Source organism: Staurois parvus, unplaced genomic scaffold, assembly GCF_062004578.1.
Source record: "Staurois parvus isolate SC_StPar_1 unplaced genomic scaffold, SC_StPar_1.0 ptg000467l, whole genome shotgun sequence".
NCBI classification, from domain to species: domain Eukaryota; kingdom Metazoa; phylum Chordata; class Amphibia; order Anura; family Ranidae; genus Staurois; species Staurois parvus.
This window is the reverse complement of record NW_028318263.1, coordinates 495001-518577: the sequence shown is the minus strand read 5'-3', so window position 1 is coordinate 518577 and position 23577 is coordinate 495001. Positions and strand designations below refer to the sequence as shown.

General features: G+C 45.7%; 1 protein-coding gene across 1 annotated transcript in view; it reads left to right on the top strand.

Annotated features, from left to right (window-relative positions):
• Positions 1-14635: 14635 nt before the first annotated feature.
• Positions 14636-23577, top strand: part of NKTR (natural killer cell triggering receptor) — a 108779-nt gene continuing 99837 nt past the window's right edge. Inside the window, exon 1 of the mRNA XM_089689029.1 lies at positions 14636-14699. The gene's annotated coding sequence lies outside the window, so the exon portion shown is untranslated. The remainder of the gene's footprint in view (positions 14700-23577) is intronic.

Sequence of the window (23577 nt, the reverse complement as noted above, 5' to 3'; positions counted from 1 at the left end):
CAGTGCCACCTATCAGTGCCAGTCAGTGCTGCCTATCAGTGTGCATCAGTGCCGCCTATAAGTGCCTGTCAGTGCCGCCTAACAGTGCCAGTCAGTGCCGCCTAACAGTGCCAGTCAGTGCCGCCTATCTGTGCCAGTCAGTGCCGCCTATTAGTGCCAGTCAGTGCCGCCTATCAGTGCTGCCTATCAGTGCCATGTATCAGTGCTGCCTTTCAGTGCCCATCAGTGATGCCTGTCAATGCCCATCAGTGCCACCTACCAGTGCCTCCTCATCAGTGCCCATCAGTGCCACCTATCAGTGTCCATCAGTGCAGCCTATCAGTGCCCATCAGTGCAGCCTCATTAGCGCAAATCAGTGAAGGAGACAAATCACTTATTTACAAAATTTTATAACAAAAACTTAGAAAAAACGTTTTTTTTTCCAAAATTTTCAGTGGTTTTTGGTTTGATTAAGAAAAAATAAAAAACCCCAAGGTGATTAAATACCACCAAAATAAAGCTTTATCTGTCACAAAAAAATGATAAAAAATTAATATGGGTACAGTGTTGCATGACCACGCAATTGTCATTCAAAGTGTGACAGTGCTGAAAGCTGGAAATTGGCCTGGACAGGAAGGGGGTATAAGTGCCCTGTAGGCGAGGGGTTAAAGCCGATCAAAGCTCCTGTCACTAACTAAAATGGTTAGCTTACAGTCCTGTTCACACGTCGCTTCAAAAATTATACCCCATGTTGCTTTCTTGGTGCTTCAAAGATTCTGCAAGGCCTCCATAGAAGTGTATGACGGAGCTCGATAACAGCACCTGCAGCATTTGAGAGGCTTTTATTCAGTGTTATGGGGGCCATAGATGGGTCAAAAAAAAAAAAATTGGCCGAGTTTCGCACCGTTAGTGGGTTAATTGGTCGGCCGTTTTTCGGGCTTTTTGCACATTTTTCTTTTTTATCAGGCATGTTGGAAAATTTGCAGCCGATTTTGATGATCGGCTGAATTTCCCGGTAATGATGGGCAAATCGAAAGAAGAAGAAGAGGAGGAAGAGGAGGAGGACTGGGGGTTACTACTGAATGGAGGATCAGCAGTGCTGTGGTTACTACTGAGTGGAGGATCAGCAGAGCTGGGGGTTACTACTGAGTGGAGGATCAGCAGAGCTGTGGTTACTACTGAGAGGAGGATCAGCAGAGCTGTGGTTACTACTGAGAGGAGGATCAGCAGAGCTGTGGTTACTACTGAGTGGAGGATCAGCAGAGCTGGGGGTTACTACTGAGTGGAGGATCAGCAGAGCTGTGGTTACTACTGAGTGGAGGATCAGCAGAGCTGTGGTTACTACTGAGAGGAGGATCAGCAGAGCTGTGGTTACTACTGAGTGGAGGATCAGCAGAGCTGTGGTTATTACTGAGTGGAGGATCAGCAGAGCTGGAGGTTACTACTGAGTGGAGGATCAGCAGAGCTGTGGTTACTACTGAGTGGAGGATCAGCAGAGCTGTGGTTACTACTGAGTGGAGGATCAGCAGAGCTGGGGGTTATTACTGAGTGGAGGATCAGCAGAGCTGGAGGTTACTACTGAGAGGAGAATCAGCAGAGCTGTGGTTACTACTGAGTGGAGGATCAGCAGAGCTGGGGGTTATTACTGAGTGGAGGATCAGCAGAGCTGGGGGTTACTACTGAGAGGAGAATCAGCAGAGCTGTGGTTACTACTGAGTGGAGGATCTAGTGAATAAGGGTACTAATTATCTGGGGGTCTACTGTGCCCCTTTAAAACAAACAGAAAACCAACACACACAGGGCATTGGCTGAGCGTCATTAAAGCTTCAAAAAAAAGCATCACAAAGGCATCAAAAACACATAAACAATGCATGTTGAAGCGGCAGGTACTTTATTGCATGTTAACCCCCCTGGCGGTATTCCCGAGTGTAACTCGGGGTAAAGTTTCAGCACCACAAGCGGTAACCCCCCCGACCTACACTCGGGAATACACTGCAGCATTTTTCAGGGATTCCCTCCAGCACTTACCTTGTCCTGCGCTCCCGCGATGTCCCCCCTGCAGTGTCCCCTGTAATGTCCTCCGGTCGATACTGACATCCGTCTTCCGGGTTCCGTTCCCTGCGACGTCGGGACGTACGGGGGATGGAACGGCGGGAAATTTGAAAATTTTAAAAACTGACATTCACTAAATACACTAAAATCACATAGTATAACATTCCTGTATCAAACCATTTCACATACATTTTGTCCCGAGTGCTTTGTCCGGCGCCCTGCCTGCATTTTTACTGTTCTTTCTGCCTGGAAACTGAGAAACGTCCATGGCGTCCAAAAAGCGTCCCTTTAGGTCAAAAGCGGTTTTAGACCGGCTAGAGAACAGCGATAGTAAATCAGAACCACTTGCAGAATTGAGTGATAATGATTGGTGGGGGAAATTCCTCATCAGACACTGAAAACGATTCTGCAACTTTGCTCAGCGATGTGCGAACTTGGCGCTCTATTTCACATTTCAGTGTTTTTGGTTTGATTATATTATTGAATTAAATTTATTATTATTATATTATTATTTTTTATGATTATTTATTAAATTATAATTTATTATTTCGTGTTTCAAGTTTTATCATCCCCGGGATGTTTACTAGACTCTTGTTCGGACAGATGTCAGTGAGGTATTCCTAAGAATTACAGGCCTACAATAAAAAACAACATATTTTCATGCAAAAAAATGTACCGCTTTGAGCACAGAAATACTGACATAATCAGACCGCTAGGGGGGTTAAAATCAAAGCAATAGGCAAAAGATCCCAGAGCCCACACCCTCAGGAGAGGAGCGCCTTGCTGCAAAAACTCTGCGCACCACAAAGCGTCTGAATGTATTGAAGTGCTCGGTGCGTTTAGCACTTTGACGTTCATTCATTTTAATGACCAGAATTAATGGATATTCCGGCCAATGAAACGAATGAACGCCAAAATACTCGACACACCTGAATACACTTAAACGTGCCGAAACGCATTTGAAAAGAACGCAGCTTTAGGCGCATTTTTAATGCTGGGGTCAGGGCCCGGGGGTCAGTAGGGGGCCCCATGAGATGCCCCTGGTACCTTTTTTATAGGCTTTTTTGAGTTTAGGCAAGGACACAGGGGCCCCATGATCCCCTATTGCCCGGGGGCCCCATGAGTTGTCAGTCTGCCCCTGGCTGGTTCTCCCGCCAGGAGAAGGGTGCGCAGAGAGTCGCAGCGTGTACGAGGCCTCAGGCTATATTTAGGTGTGCGGCGAAATGATGACGCCTGCGAAAAAGTGATCCGCAATCTGGATCGTGTTTCAGTGGCGTTTACCGGGTGGTGGGGGGGGGGGATATGTTGGCTCCTCACTGCCTGTTTTAACCCCGTAAACCCCGCACAGACACCTGTGCATTGCATGCGATCGATGTGCAGCCCCATCCCCTTGAATGGGTCGTGTTCAGTGGTGGCCGAATGTGATGGGGGGGGGGGTCATTTATGACACGGTCACAGCTAATGAACACCATCATGGGACGGCTGGGGGGTTAGAAGGACTTGTTCACACTAGCTTTGATCTCTGAAAAGTGAGCTGTGCTCAGGTCACTCTTCAGATAGCATATGACACAGGCACTGTATCACCTCCTCACCGCCTGCTTTAACCCTTTGATCCCCACACTAGCGGCCCCACTCACCTGAATGGGTCGCATAGGGCAGGTGCTATGCCCACCGCAAGCAGTAGGGGGCATAATTCCTGCCACGCACGTGTACATTCCTGGCTGCTGCCTCTACAGATAAAAGGGTCAGCATTTGGATGGGGGGGCAGTAAAATCGCAGCTCAATCATGAGGTTTTACTGCCTCTCAACTACTAGTGTGACTGAGCCCTAAAAATGCAGCCTTCTACATATGGGTGGACTGGGGGGGGGCAGTAAAAGCAGAGCCAGGGTTTTACTGACCGCTCGCCTAAGGGCATGCAGCTGCTCAGGGCCACATCCATGTGTCGCAGCCGCAGCAAATAGTAAATGGTGTGCAGCTTCTGGCAGGTGGAACCACCACCGAATGTGACCCATTCCAGTGCATGGAGCCGCACCCCAACGCCATGTAATAGTGCACGACACTTGCGGTTTGCGGCAAGGTGGGCCGCCATTTTTAGGGTTAGGGCTGGTTTGCATCATAGAAATGCAGTCCAGATGCGTTCCGGATGCGTTTCTGCATGCATGAGTTTGACATGGTTTTGGCACGATCCCGTGCATTTTTTACGCCTTTTTTGTGTGTTCCGGTGCATTTTTTATGCTTTTTTGGCGCATTCTGTGCATTTTTGACGGGTCCCAGTGCATTTTTTACGTGTTTGTGGTGCGTTCCAGGGCATTTTTGTGTTTTTGGCGTGTTCAGGTGCATTTTGTAAGTGTTTTTGGCACATTCCAGTGCATTTTTTATGTGTTTTTGGAGTGTTCAGGTGCATTTTTATGCGTTTTTAATGTGTTCCAGTTCCTTTTTTGCCCCTCTTTTTCTTCAATTTAAATAGAGAGTGTGTTTATGGTGCGTTCTGGTGCATTGTTGATGCGTTTTACCGCATTCCACTGCAGTTCTGTGCAGGAAAAATGCAGCCTGTTCTACTTGTTTTTTCTACACCCGCAACGCACCGGAACTGCAAGCACTGATGCGAACTATGACACCGACAACCCCATCACCTACTTTCTGTGCGTTTTGGATACAGAAAAAGAGCAACTGAAACACATGGAGTGTGAACTGGCCCTTGAGGCTCGGCTCACACCTATGCAGTTTGCGTTTGACCCATTTCTGCATTGCGTTTTGCATTTTTGATGCGTTTTTGACAAGATTTTGATACGTTTTGCTTTTTTAATTTAATTTATTTACTCTTGTTGCTAGGCAGATTCGCATCAAAAATGGGGCAAGAAAAACACACTACATGCTTTTCTGCAGCATTGCCATTGATGTCTATAAAACCAAAAACACAACGTTTTGTGTTAAAAAAAAGTCCCCGCCCCTTTCCAAAAAACGCACCGGGTGAAAACGCAGAGATCTGAACATGTCCCATAGGAAATCATGTTAAATGGACTGTATCAAAATTGCAGCGCTAAACATCAAAAATAAAACTAGTATAATTTACGTGAGTAACAATATAAAGTGACAGGTGATATATGAGGCACTGATATATGGCGCAACAAAGTGATAATAGTGCGTCGTCCTATGTTGGACGAATATAAGTGACATAAACACACATCATAAACGCATGACAGTCCATAAATAAACTTTTCTTTAACCCCTCGCCTACCGGGCACTTCTACCCCCTTCCTGCCCACGCCAATTTCCAGCTTTCAGCGCTGTCACACTTTGAATGACAATTGCGCGGTCATGCAACACTGTACCCATATGAAATTTTTATCATTTTTTTGTGACAGATAGAGCTTTCTTTTGGTGGTATTTAATCACCTCGGGGATTTTTTATTTTTTCTTAAACAAACCAAAAACCACAGAAAATTTTGAAAAAAAAAAATGTTTTTTCTTAGTTTTTGTTAGAAGTGATTTTTTTCCTTCACTGATGTGCGCTAATGAGGCTGCAGTGATGGGCACTGATGAGGAGGCACTGGTAGGTGGCACTGATGAGGCACTGGTAGGTGGCATTGATGGGCATTGACAGGCATCACTGATGGGCACTGAAAAGCAGCACTGATACATAGCACAGATAGCACTGACTGGCACTGATAGACGGCACTGACTGGCACTGATTGGCAGCACTGACTGGCATTGATACGTGGCACTGACTGGCCTTGATTGGCAGCACTGATTGGCAGCACTGATAGGCGGCACTGATTGGCAGCACTGACTGGCATTGATACGTGGCACTGATGGGTGACACTGAAAGGCAGCTCAGATGGGCACTGTTAAGTGGCATTGATGTGCACTGGTAGGCACTGATAGACACTGACAGGTGGCACTTCTGGGGCTACACAGATCATCAGAGCACACTAATCATCAGTGCAGATGTCCCCTCTGAGTAAAGCCGATAACCGGCTCTCCTCTCCTCTGTCAGCGTGACAGCTCAAGAGGAGAGAGATGCCGATAACTGGCATTTCCCTGTTTATGACCGAACCAACCGGGGGGGGGGGGGCCACGGGCTGGGGGGAAAAATAGGAGCTCAGTTTTGGAAAGGTTCAGTTTGAGGAAGTGGAGCGACATCCAGTCTGATATGGAAATGAGATCGGCAGTCGGGACTGATACATTTTCAGATGGAGTTTGCATGTTCTCCCTGTGCCTGCGTGGGTTTCCTCCGGGTGCTCCGGTTTCCTCCCACACTCCAAAGACATGCAGGTAGGTTAATTGGATCCTGTATAAATTGGCCCTAGTATGTGTATGTATGGATGTGAGTTAGGGACCTTAGATTGTACACCCCTTGAGGGTCAGGGACCTTAGATTATACGCCCCTTGAGGGTTAGGGACTGATGTGAATGTACAATATATATGTAAAGTGCTGTGTAAATTGACGGCGCTATATAAGTACCTGAAATAAATAAATAATAGACTATAAACTTTCCTACAGAATAGTATACACTGATCTGGGTTATTTTCATAAATGTAGCAGAATACATTTTGGCCTAAATTTATGAAGAAAGATTATTTATTTGCAAAAACTAACAAAACAAAAACTAAGAAATATGTTTGTTTGTTTTTTTTAATTTCCAGTCTTTTTCAGTTTATGTAGCAAAAAAAAAAAAAAAACAGTGGTGATTAAACAAAAAAAGCTTTATTTGTGTGAAAAAAATTAAAAAAATTCATAAGGGTACAGTGTTGCATGACCGCACAATTGTCATTCAAAGTGTGACAGCGCTGAAAACTGGCCTGGGCAGGAAGGGGGTGAAGGTATTGAAGCAGCCAGTCAGAGAACACAGAAAATGTTCTCAGGATGGAGCCTGTGCTGAGCAAGCGACCTCCTCTGTTCAGGGGCAGCCGCTTGGCATGTGACCCGGAAGGCCGTGTCTACTACAGCGATTTCTACTTTCACGGGGATCAGGGAAGGCACATACATGTTGGTCCAAGCTGAACCATTGTAACTCGGCACAAATTGCTATACCTGGAATCCAGCTTTGCCCTCCAGAGGATTCCCCCCCCCCCCCTCTTCCTGATCAGGCCATTTTTTCTGCGATACGGCGCTGCGGTACTTTGACTGACAATTGCTCGGTCATGCAACGCTGCATCCAAATTAAATTTACATCCTTTTTCCCCAAAAACGGAGCTTTCTTTCAGTGGTATTTGATCGCCTGTGCATTTTTTATTTTTTAATTAAAAAGATCCCAACTGATAATTTTGAAAAAAAAAACTTTATTTTTGACTTTTTGCTACAAAACATATCCAGTAAAAAAAATTAGATTTTGTCATAATTTTCGGCCAAAATGTATTCTGCTCCGTGTCTTTGCTAAAAAAAAATCCCAATACGTGTAAATTAATTGGTTTACATGAAAGTTATAATGTCTGCAAATGGCGGTATAGATACTGGAATTTTTTTTTTTTTATATATATATACTAGTAATGGCAGCGATCAGCGACTTATAGTGGGACTGCGGCGGACATTCTGAGACGGGGGGGAACTGACTTGGTGTCACTGACATCCCCAGTGACACCAATACAGTGATGGCACTGACATCCCCAGTGACACCAATACAGTGATGGCAGGAAGGGGTTAACATCTGGGGCGATCAAAGGGTTAACTGTGTACTGTTTTACTGTAAGCACACTGCTATGCAGAGCTATACAAAGCAGTGTGCAGGAGCTGACAGGGGAGAGATCTGTATTGTTTCTACACAGGTCTCTCCCCTGTTGGAGATACTTGGCGATCACTGGGTGCTGGCGAGAAATCACTGGCCGGGGCCTTGTCGATTGACAGCCGAGGCCGCGAATGGTGGCATGGGTAGGGCGCGTGTGCACTCCCCTTACACGAAACTGAAAAATCACGTATTTATACTTATAGCGGGGCTATGGTGGGCATTCTGACACTGGGGGGGGGGAGAACTGACTTGGTGTCACTGACATCCTAGGTGACACCAATACAGTGATCAATGCTAATAAAAAGAACTGACACTGTAACTAATGGAACTGGGCAGGAAGGGGTTAACATCTGGGGCGATCAAAGGGTTAACTGTGTGTGTTTTACTAGGGAGGCATGCTGTTTTGTATTGGTCTGCTATGCAGAGCCATACAAAGCAGCATGCTGATGCTGACAGGGGAGAGATCTGTATTGTTTTCACACAGACCTCTCCCTTGTCAGTGTTCCTCGGCGATCGCCGGGTGCCGGCACAGAATCTCCTGCCGGGAACCGGCGATTGACAGCTGTAGCTGCCAATGGCGGCGCGGGTAGGACAAGGGCGTGCGTATGCCCCCGTACCCGGAAATGCAAATTTACGTAAATATAGATGATTTTGCGCAGCCCTGCTGCCCTGTAGCAGTATTTCTGCTATAGGGTGGCGGTGAGCGGGTTAACTATCCTTACGGTCCAATGAGTTCCATCGCGTTGATCCCGCCATAGAACAAATGTAATATTCTGAGCATTAGGACAATTACATTCTGTGTACTCACCTGCCAAGATCCAGGATGTAGCCGGTGAAATATAGACACCTGACCTGCCCACATCCGTGTCTGCTGTATAATGTCGCACCATCCTCAGCGTGGCCCCAACGGTGGCCCCCTGCCAAAACAATCCTCCGACAATGAAATCCTTTGTTTTCGAAGAACTCAGAATGTCAGAGACTCCAATTCAATGCTTTAACTCTGAAAGGACTCACTATGGGGGGGAGAAACCAGCACCTGCCGGCCGACCAATTAAAGGGGTCTATTTATACAAAAAAAAAGGAAAATTTGCTTTGCGAATGTCTCAGAATTCACGCAAAAGTTGCGCAGAATTCACGCAATGTTTGTAATAGGTGAGAAAGGTCAGTTTCTACTTGTTGTGTTCTCAGGATGAACATAACATTCCCTAACAATCGATCCTAAGAGAAAATAGCCTAAGGGCCAGTTCACACTCCATGCGTTTCAGTAGATTTTTTTTCTTCATCTAAAACGCACAGAAAGTAGGTGATATGGGTGTCAATGTCATAGTTCACATCAGTGCTTGCAGTTCCGGTGCGTTCCAGATGAAGAAAAATAGAACATGCTGCAATTTTTCTGCACAGAACTGTACTGTACTGCGGTAAAACGCATCAAAAACGCATCAAAAATGCACCAAAAATGCACTGGAACACACATGTTCCTATTTAAGTTGAAGAGAAAGAGAGGAGAAAAATGAACTGGAATGCATAACAACCACACTGGAACGTGTCACGAACGCACCAGAACGCATAAAAAACACATCAAAAATGCACCGGAACACATAAAAAACACGCATGCGGAAACGCATCCAGAACGCATCTGGACTGTGTTTCGATAGTGTGAACCAGCCCTAGGGGCCAGTTCACACCATGAGCGTGATTTCACGTGTGGCTCTGTGCGCTGCGATTTCAGCCTATTCATTTGTAACAGTCAAAAATCACACTAAGGCCCCTTTACCCCGGGCGTTCCGTATGTCCGTCTGTCATCTGTCCGTTTACGGATGAAAAACAGACACCCGTGTATTTCTATGGACTAGCAGATGTAAATGAATGATCATCCGTTTACATCCGTTAATTTCCACATACGGTAACATCCGTTTTTTTTGAACGGAAGAAAACACTATTTTTCTTCTTTGTCACAAAAAATGGAACGGATGAAAAAACGAATGTAAATGGATGTAAACGAATAAAAAACGGATGAAAAAACAGATGTAAACGGATGAAAAACAGATAAAAAAATGGATGTAAATGGATGAAAAACGGATGAAAAAACAGATGAAAAACGGATGAAAAACAGATGAAAAACAGATGAAAAAATGGATGTAAACGGATGAAAAACTGCTAAAAAAACTGATGAAAAATGGATGAAAAAACAGATGAAAAAACGGATGTAAATGGATGAAAAACTGCTAAAAAACAGATGAAAAAACAGATGAAAAACTTCATGTAAACGGATGAAAAAAAGCTGAAAAAACAGATGAAAAACGGATGTAAATGGATGAAAAACATGAAAAAAACAGATGATAAACGGATGACAAACGGATGAAAAAAATGGATGATAAATGGATGAAAAAACGGATGATAAATGGATGTAAATGGATGAAAAACTGATGAAAAAAATGGATGTAAATGGATAAAAAACTGATGAAAAAACAGATGATAAATAGATGAAAAAAAATGGATGATAAACAGATGAAAAAACGAATGAAAAAACGGATGATAAACGGATGAAAAATAGATGTAAATGGATGAAAAACGGATGAAAAAACTGAGGAAATGGATGAAAAATTGATAAAAAACTGATGAAAAATGGATGAAAAACTGATAAAAAAACGGATGAAAAAAAGATGTAAATGGATGAAAAGCTGATCAAAAATGGATGAAAAATGGATGTAAACAGATGAAAAACGGATGAAAAAACAGATGAAAAATGGATGAAAAACTGATGAAAAAATGGATGTAAACGGATGAAAAACTGCTAAAAAAAACTGATGAAAAAACAGATGAAAAACTTGAAGTAAACGGATGAAAAAAAGCTGAAAAAACGGATGATAAACGGATAAAAAAATGGATGACAAACGGATAAAAAAAATGGATGATAAATGGATGAAAAAACGGATGATAAATGGATGTAAATGGATGAAAAAACTGATGAAAAAAATTGATGTAAATGGATAATAACTGATGAAAAAACGAATGATAAACGGATGAAAAAACGGATGATAAACGAATGAAAAACAGATGTAAATGGATGAAAAACGGAAGAAAAAACAGAGGAAATGGATGAAAAACTGATAAAAAACTGATGAAAAATGGATGAAATACTGATAAAAAACGGATGAAAAAAAGATGTAAATGGATGAAAAACTGATAAAAAAATGGATGAAAAACGGATGTAAACAGATGAAAAACAGATGAAAAACGGATGAAAAAACGGATGAAAAACGGATGAAAAACTGATGAAAAAATGGATGTAAACGGATGAAAAACTGCTAAAAAACAGATGAAAAATGGATAAAAAAACAGATGAAAAACTGGATGTAAACGGATGAAAAACATGAAAAAATGGATGTAAATGGATGAATAAATGGATACAAACGGATGAAAAACAGATGAAAAAATTGAATGATAAATGGATGAAAGAATGGATGATAAATGGATGAAAGAATGGATGATAAACGGATGAAAGACAGATGAAAAAAAATGGATGATAAACGGATGAAAAACAGATGAAAAAAAATGGATGTAAATGGATGAAAAAACGGATGAAAAATTGATGCAAACGGAGTCGTTTTTATCTTGGTAAAAACGTGACTGAACTGATGAAAAAACACAACGCCCGTGTGAAAGGGGCCTATGACTAGCGCAGACACTACTTTTTAAAACGCACTGCAATAGTACGGCTTGGTACTTTTTGTGCCATTTGTTCTGGTTCAGGCAGGTCCTGGCAAATGCACTACGTTTGGGTTGGCGGTAACTTGACAGCCGCTGCACATTGTAAATAGAGTGCGTTTTGCCTGCGGTGTGAGTCGCACAGGAACACGCGGTGCGTTGCTGTGCGATTCATGTGCAGGTATAGTGTGCACCGGCCCTAAAAGTAGAATTCCGGGTAAAACCTAACTAGTCTTAAAAATGTCCCCTCCCCCTCCTAAGGCTACTTTCAAAAATGCAAAATGCATAGGCGTTTTTACCGTGCTTTTCTGCCGCGCTTTCTGAGCGTTTTTTAAAGGACACGTGACTTAAAAACTGCACCAAAAATGCTTCTCAGAGGCGTTTTTGAGGCTCTTTACAGGCCTTTTTCATTGATATCAATGGGAAGAGGTGTTTTTGGGGCTTTTTTTTAACTCAACATACATGCCCCAAAGATGCTGTAAGTGGGAGTATTTACACCGCAACGGAAGCGCAACGCCTCCGTGTGAAAATATACCGGATTTTTTGCTCCATAAGACGCACTTTTTTCCCCCAAAAAAATGGTGGGAAATGTCTGTGTGTCTTATGGAGCGAATATGGAGCCGCCGGCCCGGTATTCCCACTCACCTGCCAAGATCCAGGATGTAGCCGGTTAGAATATCGGGCCGGCCGCTCGGCTCTTCTGTGCAGCAGAACCCGCTCCTCGGTCCAGCGATGTCCTGCTTTCATCGGCCGTCTTCTCTCCCTCTCCTCTGTAGTGAGGGCACCCGGCTGTGACAGCTTGCAGCTTCATAACCGGGTGCCCACTGCACATGTGCGAGAAACGCTGCGCTTTGTGAATGGTCCCGTAGTCTTCTGAGACCTGTCACATGTCCCAGAAGACTATGGGAGGGAGGACAACTCTGCAGAGTTGTCCTTTGGGGAGGGTACCCGCCCCCTCCCCAAAGGTCTGCAGTCTCTGGTCATCTCCTGTAGTTTCTCCGCAGTCTCTGGTCATCTCCTGTACTATGTCCGCAGTCTCTGGTCATCTCCTGTACTGTCCGCAGTCTCTGGTCATCTCCTGTACTGTGTCCGCAGTCTCTGGTCATCTCCTGTACTGTGTCCGCAGTCTCTGGTCATCTCCTGCAATGTGTCCGCAGTCTCTGGTCATCTCCTGTACTGTCCGCAGTCTCTGGTCATCTCCTGTACTGTGTCCACAGTCTCTGGTCATCTCCTGTACTGTCCGCAGTCTCTGGTCATCCCTTGTACTGTGTCCGCAGTCTCTGGTCATCCCCTGTACTGTGTCCGCAGTCTCTGGTCATCCCCTGTACTGTGTCCGCAGTCTCTGGTCATCTCCTGTAGTATGTCTGCAGTCTCTGGTCATCTCCTGTACTGTGTCCGCAGTCTCCGGTCATCTCCTGTACTGTGTCCGCAGTCTCCGGTCATCTCCTGTACTGTGTCCGCAGTCTCCGGTCATCCCCTGTACTGTGTCCGCAGTCTCTGGTCATCCCCTGTACTGTGTCCGCAGTCTCTAGTCATCCCCTGTACTGTGTCCGCAGTCTCTCGTCATCTCCTGTACTGTGTCCGCAGTCTCTCGTCATCTCCTGTTCTGTGACCGCAGTCTCTCGTCATCCCCTGTACTGTGTCTGCAGTCTCTGGTCATCTCCTGTACTGTGTCCGCAGTCTCTGGTCATCTCCTGTACTGTGTCCGCAGTCTCTCGTCATCCCCTGTACTGTGTCCGCAGTCTCTGGCCATCTCCTGTACTGTGTCCGCAGTCTCTGGTCATCCCCTGTACTGTGTCAGCAGTCTCTGGTCATCTCCTGTAGTATGTCTGCAGTCTCTGGTCATCTCCTGTAGTATGTCTGCAGTCTCTGGTCATCTCCTGTACTGTGTCCGCAGTCTCTGGTCATCTCCTGTACTGTGTCCGCAGTCTCTGGTCATCTCCTGTACTGTGTCCGCAGTCTCTGACCATCTCCTGTACTGTGTCCGCAGTCTCTGGTCATCTCCTGTATTGTGTCCGCAGTCTCTGGTCATCTCCTGTTCTGTGACCGCAGTCTCTCATCATCTCCTGTAGTATGTCCGCAGTCTCTGGTCATCTCCTGTACTGTCCGCAGTCTCTCGTCATCTCCTGTACTGTGTCCGCAGTCTCTGGTCATCTCCTGTACTGTGTCCGCAGTCTCTATTCATCCCCTGTACTGTGTCCGCAGTCTCTGGTCATCCCCTGTACTGTGTCCGCAGTCTCTGGTCATCCCCTGTACTGTGTCCGCAGTCTCTGGTCATCTCCTGTCCTATGTCCGCAGTCTCTGGTCATCCCCTGTACTGTGTCCGCAGTCTCTGGTCATCTCCTGTCCTGTGTCCGCAGTCTCTGGTCATCCCCTGTACTGTGTCCGCAGTCTCTGGTCATCTCCTGTCCTGTGTCCGCAGTCTCCGGTCATCTCCTGTACTGTGTCCGCAGTCTCCGGTCATCTCCTGTACTGTGTCCGCAGTCTCCGGTCATCTCCTGTACTGTGTCCGCAGTCTCCGGTCATCTCCTGTACTATGTCCGCAGTCTCCAGTCATCTCCTGTCCTGTGTCCGCAGTCTCCGGTCATCTCCTGTATTGTGTCCGCAGTCTCCGGTCATCTCCTGTACTGTGTCCGCAGTCTCTGGTCATCTCCTGTACTATGTCCGCAGTCTCTGGTCATCTCCTGTACTATGTCCGCAGTCTCTGGTCATCCCCTGTACTGTGTCCGCAGTCTCTGGTCATCTCCTGTACTGTCCGCAGTCTCCGGTCATCTCCTGTACTGTGTCCGCAGTCTCTGGTCATCTCCTGTACTGTGTCCGCAGTCTCTGGTCATCTCCTGTACTGTGTCCGCAGTCTCTGGTCATCTCCTGTAGTATATGGGTAATGTGTGGGGATATCAAGCTGGGGTAATGACTACAAGTCCCAGCATGCACCAGCCTACAGGTGGACATGTACTCTGGTAATACACTCTAACTATGCCCTCCACAGAGGACTAAAAGTCCCAGCACGCACTGCCAGCATGTAGTAACCATTTACTTCCCTGACTACTGCAATCTCTGCCCCGCCACACTACAGGGAACTACAAGTCCCAGCACCGCTGACTCTGGATATTTTCATTCAGCCAGGCAGTGTGCGTGGCAGCCTCGGTGACGTCATGGCTCCCCGGCATGCAGCGCGGCTGAGGACCCCGTACAGAGACTGCGGGAGGAGGAAACGGAGGCGGCGGAGAGCGGTAATCAGTGAGGGAGACCGGCGGGATTACCGGAGATTGTGTACCCCCCGTATATCACCCTATAGTCCCCGTACAGGGGCCCCTACATTGTATATACCGCCCTGTGTACTCCCCCATATATCACCCCTACACTCCGTATATGGTTTGTATACACCCCTATAGACGCCATAGGCCTGTATGTGATGTGTACACCCGCCTGTGTGACCCCATACACTGCCATATATGGGCATGTGTGCCTTGTGTACACCCCACATATAGATTGCTGTATACTCCGCCTGTGGTCCTATATACCCCCATCTCACCCTATATACCCCGCCTGTGGTCCTATATACACCCATCTCACCCTATATACCCCGCCTGTGGTCCTATATACACCCATCTCACCCTATATACCCCGCCTGTGGTCCTATATACACCCATCTCACCCTATATACCCCGCCTGTGGTCCTATATACACCCATCTCACCCTATATACCCCGCCTGTGGTCCTATATACACCCATCTCACCCTATATACCCCGCCTGTGGTCCTATATACACCGCCTGTGGTCCTATATACACCCATCTCACCCTATATACCTCGTCTGTGGTCCAATATATACACCCATCTCACCCTATATACACCCATCTCACCCTATATACTCCGCCTGTGGTCCTATATACACCCATCTCACCCGCCTGTGGTCCTATATACACCCATCTCACCCTATATACCCCGCCTGTGGTCCTATATACACCCATCTCACCCTATATACCCCGCCTGTGGTCCTATATACACCCATCTCACCCTATATACCCCGCCTGTGGTCCTATATACACCCATCTCACCCGCCTCTGGTCCTATATACACCCATCTCACCCTATATACCCCGCCTGTGGTCCTATATACACCCATCTCACCCACCTGTGGTCCTATATACACCCCATCTCACCCTATATACACCCCATCTCACCCTATATACCTCCTCTGTGGTCCTATATACACCCCATCTCACCCTATATACCCCGCCTGTGGTCCTATATACACCCCATCTCACCCTATATACCCCGCCTGCGGTCCTATATACACCTCATCTCACCCTATATACCTCGTCTGTGGTCCAATATATACACCCATCTCACCCTATATACTCCGCCTGTTGTCCTATATACACCCATCTCACCCTATATACACCCTGCTTGTTATCTTATATACACCCATCTCACCCTATATACACCCTGCCTGTGATCTTATATACACCCATTTCACCCTATATACACCCTGCCTGTGATCTTATATACACCCATCTCACCCTATATATTCCGCCTGTGGTCCTATATATACCCATCTCACCCTATATACCTGGCCTGTGGTCCTATATACACCCATCTCACCCTATATACTCCGCCTGTGGTCCTATATGCACCCATCTCACCCTATATACACCCTGCCTGTGATCTTATATACACCCATCTCACCCTATATACACCCTGCCTGTGATCTTATATACACCCATCTCACCCTATATATACCCTGCCTGTGATCTTATATACACCCATCTCACCCTATATACCCCACCTGTGGTCCTATAGTGCTGTACAAAATTATATATATAATCCTTTAGACTCCATATATGTCATGTAAGGATACCATGCATGTTACCATATACACTTCTTATAGGGTCGGTATAAATCCCATACTAATACACTCCGTATTGCCCTATAGACTCCATATATGGTCCTGTATACACCCCCTATATTACACTGCATGTATGATCTTGTATATACCCCATACAATCTCCATATATGGGCGTGTATAAATTGTTTACACCTCCTTACATGTCATCCTATACATTCCATGTGAGGTTCTGTATACACTCCATTTCACCCTATAAACTCTGTATCACCCTATAGACTCCATATAATGTGGTCCTGTGTATACCCCATATCAGCCTGGGCGAAGGTATCGCTAATCGCTTTCGGCAAGTACTTGAGCACGAGTATCGGTGCGTCCCTCATATTTACTACACACTTCATATGTGGTTCTGTACACTCCATATACAGTACTGTGCAAATGTTATAGGCAGTTATAAAATAAATAATGGTGTAAAGTAAGAACGCTTTCAGAAATAGAAGTGTTAATAGTTTTTTTTTTTATCAATTGACAAAATGGAAAGTAAATAAACAGAAGAGAAAATCAAATCAGACCAGATATAGTGAATGCAGGGTCCGGGGAGAGCGGATATAGTGAATGCAGGGTCCGAGGAGAGCGGATATAGTGAATGCAGGGTCTGGGGAGACCAGATATAGTGAATGCGGGGTCCGGGGAGAGCGGATATAGTGAATGCAGGGTCTGGGGAGACCAGATATAGTGAACGCAGGGTCCGGGGAGAAAGGATATAGTGAATGCAGGGTCCGGGGAGAAAGGATATAGTGAATGCAGGGTCCGGGGAGAAAGGATATAGTGAATGCGGGGTCCGGGGAGAGCGGATATAGTGAATGCGGGGTCCGGGGAGAGCGGATATAGTGAATGCGGGGTCCGGGGAGAGCGGATATAGTGAATGCGGGGTCCGGGGAGAGCGGATATAGTGAATGCGGGGTCCGGGGAGAGCGGATATAGTGAATGCGGGGTCCGGGGAGAGCGGATATAGTGAATGCAGGGTCCGGGGAGAGCGGATATAGTGAATGCAGGGTCCGGGGAGAGCGGATATAGTGAATGCAGGGTCCGGGGAGAGCGGATATAGTGAATGCAGGGTCCGGGGAGAGCGGATATAGTGAATGCAGGGTCCGGGGAGAGCGGATATAGTGAATGCAGGGTCCGGGGAGAGCGGATATAGTGAATGCAGGGTCCGGGGAGAGCGGGTATAGTGAATGCAGGGTCCGGGGAGAGCGGGTATAGTGAATGCAGGGTCCGGGGAGAGCGGGTATAGTGAATGCAGGGTCCGGGGAGAGCGGGTATAGTGAATGCAGGGTCCGGGGAGAGCGGGTATAGTGAATGCAGGGTCCGGGGAGAGCGGGTATAGTGAATGCAGGGTCCGGGGAGAGCGGGTATAGTGAATGCAGGGTCCGGGGAGAGCGGGTATAGTGAATGCAGGGTCCGGGGAGAGCGGGTATAGTGAATGCAGGGTCCGGGGAGAGCGGGTATAGTGAATGCAGGGTCCGGGGAGAGCGGGTATAGTGAATGCAGGGTCCGGGGAGAGCGGGTATAGTGAATGCAGGGTCCGGGGAGAGCGGGTATAGTGAATGCAGGGTCCGGGGAGAGCGGGTATAGTGAATGCAGGGTCCGGGGAGAGCGGGTATAGTGAATGCAGGGTCCGGGGAGAGCGGGTATAGTGAATGCAGGGTCCGGGGAGAGCGGGTATAGTGAATGCAGGGTCCGGGGAGAGCGGGTATAGTGAATGCAGGGTCCGGGGAGAGCGGGTATAGTGAATGCAGGGTCCGGGGGGGGACCAGATATGGTGAATGCCGGGTCCTGGGAGAGTAGATATAGTGAATGCCGGGTCCGGGGAGACCGGATATAGTGAATGCCGGGTCCGGGGAGAGCAGGTATAGTGAATGCAGGGTCCGGGGAGAGCAGGTATAGTGAATGCAGGGTCCGGGGTTTAGTAACACTTCGTTGCCTTGGCTGATTACTGCTTCCATGGTCCTCAACGTTGCTTGTTAAAAAAGAGTTTGATGAATTGGATTAATGATGGTTTAAAGCCAAAGGTTAGTCACACCAAATATTTGATTTAGATTTTTCTTCTGTTCACTCACTTTGTTTTTTGTAAATTGATAAAATAAACAATTAAAATATATATTATTGACAGTAATCTTACTTTACAGCAATTCTTCAGACCTGCCTACAACTTTTGCACAGTACTGTATATGGTCCTATATACACGTCATGTCAGCCCATACATTCCATATACAGCCCTGTTTACACCCCATATTTACTATATACTCCATTAATGTTCCTGTGTACATCCTTATCTAATGAGCGGGGCCCTCTGATCCCTCTGTATTCAATTGTACTGTATGTGTTCTGTGTGCCCTCATGTTGTAAAGCGCTGCGCAAACTGCTGGTGATATAAATAATAATATGGTCCTGTGTGCGTCCGCTGTGATTCTATACACTCCATACATGGTCCCGTGTACGTCCGCTGTGATTCTATACACTCCATACGTGGTCCCGTGTGCGTCCACTGTGATTCTATACACTCCATACATGGTCCCGTGTGCGTCCACTGTGATTCTATACTCTCCATACATGGTCCCGTGTGCGTCCACTGTGATTCTATACACTCCATACATGGTCCTGTGTGCGTCCGCTGTGATTCTATACACTCCATACATGGTCCCGTGTACGTCCGCTGTGATTCTATACCCTCCATACGTGGTCCCGTGTACGTTCGCTGTGATTCTATACACTCCATACGTGGTCCCGTGTACGTCCGTTGTGATTCTATACACTCCATACGTGGTCCCGTGTACGTCCGCTGTAATTCTATACACTCCATACGTGGTCCCGTGTACGTCCACTGTGATTCTATACACTCCATACGTGGTCCCATGTACGTCCACTGTGATTCTATACACTCCATACGTGGTCCCGTATACGTCCACTGTGATTCTATACACTCCATACGTGGTCCCGTGTACATCCGCTGTGATTCTATACACTCCATACGTGGTCCCGTGTACGTCCGCTGTGATTCTATACACTCCATACGTGGTCCCGTGTACGTCCGCTGTGATTCTATACACTCCATACATGGTCCCGTGTACGTCCGCTGTGATTCTATACACTCCATACATGGTCCCGTGTACGTCCGCTGTGATTCTATACACTCCATACATGGTCCCGTGTACGTCCGCTGTGATTCTATACACTCCATACATGGTCCCGTGTACGTCCACTGTAATTCTATACACTCCATACGTGGTCCTGTGTACGTCCACTGTGATTCTATACACTCCATACGTGGTCCCGTGTACGTCCACTGTAATTCTATACACTCCATACGTGGTCCCGTGTACGTCCGCTGTGATTCTATACACTCCATACGTGGTCCCGTGTACGTCCACTGTGATTCTATACACTCCATACGTGGTCCCGTGTACGTCCACTGTGATTCTATACACTCCATACATGGTCCTGTGTGCATCCGCTGTGATTCTATACACTCCATACGTGGTCCCGTGTACGTCCGCTGTGATTCTATACACTCCATACTTGGTCCCGTGTACGTCCGCTGTGATTCTATACACTCCATACGTGGTCCCGTGTACGTCCACTGTGATTCTATACACTCCATACGTGGTCCCGTGTACGTCCACTGTGATTCTATACACTCCATACATGGTCCTGTGTGCATCCGCTGTGATTCTATACACTCCATACGTGGTCCCGTGTACGTCCGCTGTGATTCTATACACTCCATACTTGGTCCCGTGTACGTCCGCTGTGATTCTATACACTCCGTATACCAATATTGCCAAAAGTATTGCCCCTGCCCTCCAAATCATGTGATTCAGGTGTTCCAATTCCCTCCATGGCCACAGGTGTATACAATCAAGCCCCTAGGCTACTGATTGCTGATGCAATGCTTTCCAGTCTCCTGTAGTCAAAAATAATAAATGCACATTTTTTTACCTTCAAAAAAAATGTGTATTTACTATTTTTGTCCAAAAGGTGAACTTATCCTTTAGGCTACTTTCACACTGATCCGCCACAAAAACACAGCAAAAACACATAGGCATTTTCGCGTGCTTTTGCTGTGTTTTCTGAGCGTTTTCAAAGGACACGTGACTAAACTACTGCACCAAAAACGCTTTTCAGGCGTTTTCCGATTCAATGGGAAAAGGTGTTTTTTGGGCATTTTTTTCTTTTTAACTCACCAAACATGCCCCAAAGATGCTGCAAGCAGGAGTATTTACACCACACCGCAGGCGCAACGCCTCAATGTGAAAATATACATAGACGTACATTTGCATACCTGGACACACATTTGCATACCTGGACACACATTTGCATACCTGGACACACATTTGCATACCTGGACACACATTTGCATACCTGGACACACATTTGCATACCTGGACACACATTTGCATACCTGGACACACATTTGCATACCTGGACACACATTTGCATACCTGGACACACATTTGCATACATAGATATACAAAGACCTACATTCGCATACATAGATATACATTCGCATACATAGATATACATTCGCATACATAGATATACATTCATATACATTCGCATACATAGATATACATTCATATACATAGATATACATTCGCATACATAGATATACATTCATATACATTCCCATACATAGATATACATTCGCATACATAGATATACATTCGCATACATAGATATACATTCATATACATTCGCATACATAGATATACATTCGCATACATAGATATACATTCCCATACATAGATATACATTCCCATACATAGATATACATTCGCATACATAGATATACATTCGCATACATAGATATACATTCCCATACATAGATATACATTCGCATACATAGATATACATTCCCATACATAGATATACATTCGCATACATAGATATACATTCCCATACATAGATATACATTCCCATACATAGATATACATTCGCATACATAGATATACATTCCCATACATAGATATACATTCTCATACATAGATATACATTCTCATACATAGATATACATTCCCATACATAGATATACATTCGCATACATAGATATACATTCCCATACATAGATATACATTCTCATACATAGATATACATTCTCATACATAGATATACATTCCCATACATAGACACACATTCGCATACATAGATATACATTCTCATACATAGATATACATTCTCATACATAGATATACATTCCCATACATAGATATACATTCCCATACATAGATATACATTCGCATACATAGATATACATTCTCATACATAGATATACATTCTCATACATAGATATACATTCTCATACATAGATATACATTCCCATACATAGATATACATTTGCATACATAGATATACATTCGCATACATAGATATACATTCGCATACATAGACACACATTTGCATACATAGATATACATTCCCATACATAGACATACATTCGCATACATAGACACACATTCGCATACATAAGGAAATGTTTTTGAGCTTTTCAGGCGCTTTTTTTTTTAACGCAAAAACTCTTCAGTGTGAAAGTAGTCTTACAACCCCGGTCACATCGGGTGCGACATGGCATGCAATTTGCAAATCGCATGCCAAGTCGCACCCTATTGTCCGCTATTACAGTGGTCATATCGGTGCGATTCCGACTTGGTCGTAGCTGCGACGATTTCTAAAGTAGTACCTGCGCTACTTTTGTTGCGATTTGTATAGACATCAGATCTCTTGCAAATCGCAACTGAAATCAGCAGGACACCCGATTTTGAAATCGTGCGACATTACTGTAAGTCGTACGATTTCAAAATCGGCTTTGATGTGACCGGGGGCTTAACCCCTAGACGCCGAGCGCACACAAATATGTGGCCTCTCGGTGTCTGGGCCTTGATGCCGAGCGGACGCATATTTGCGTGCAATTAGAAAATTTGTGCTGAGAACGTGCGCCCTGCGCATATGTCCGTGACTCACAGAAAGGTCCCAATCTCCCCTTGCGATCGGGACCTTTTCCAATCGTGACAGCGAATCACAGCGGTCACATGACCCAAAAACCCCGCCCCACCTCCAGGCTTCTGAAACTCTTAACCTCCTTGACGGTATTCCCGAGTGTAGCTCGGGGTGAAGTTTCAGTACCACAAGCGGTAACCCCGAGCTACACTCAGGCTTACCATGCGGCGCTGCTCCGGCATCTGTTTTTCACTTTCCAGGTCCTGCGCTCCCGCGATGTCCCCCCTGCAGTGCCCCTGTAATGTCCTCCGGCCGATGCCGGCATCTGTCTTCCGGATTCCATTCCCTGCGACTTGGGACGTACGGGAGACAGAACTGGCGGGAAATTTGAAAATGACAAAAAGTGACATTCACTAAATACACTAAAATCACATAGTATAACATTCCTGTATCAAACCATTTCACATACATTTTGTCCCGAGTGCTTTGTCCGGCGCCCTGCCTGCATTTTTACTGTTCTTTCTGCCTGGAAACTGAGAAACGTCCATGGCGTCCAAAAAGCGTCCCTTTAGGTCAGACGCGGTTTTAGACCGGCTAGAGAACAGCGATAGTAAATCAGAACCACTTGCAGAATTGAGTGATAATGATTCGTGGGGGAAATTCCTCATCAGACAATGAAAACGATTCTGCGACTTTGCTCAGCGATGTGCGAACTTGGCGCTATATTTCACATTTCAGTGTTTTTGGTTTGATTATATTATTGAATTAAATTTATTATTATTATATTATTATTTTTTATGATTATTTATTAAATTATAATTTATGATTTCGTGTGTCAAATTTTAGCATCCCCGGGATGTTTACTGGACTCTTGTTCGGACAGATTTCAGTGAGTTTTTCCTAAGAATTACAGACCTACAATAAAAAAACTACATATTTCCATGCAAAAAAATGTACCGCTTTGAGCACAGAAATACTGACATAATCAGACCGCTAGGGAGGTTAAAGGGACAGGAGGTTCCGCCGCAAGGGGGTTAAGGCAGACAAGGGTCTGGAAGGTTGGAGATAAAATCTTGCTGGGGGTTGCAGAAGGCAGCAGCTGGTGTGTCCCACCTGACTGATCCTTCGGCTGAAAAACAAGAAGCAAGAAAAACAAGAAGCGCATTTTATTTCATTTTGCAGTGCAGATTGGGCTTCCCCAGCCTTGGTTTGGAGCTGCACGGCCCTTTATGCAGTGGTGGTCGCTTTCCCTAGGCCTGGTTCCATCTTG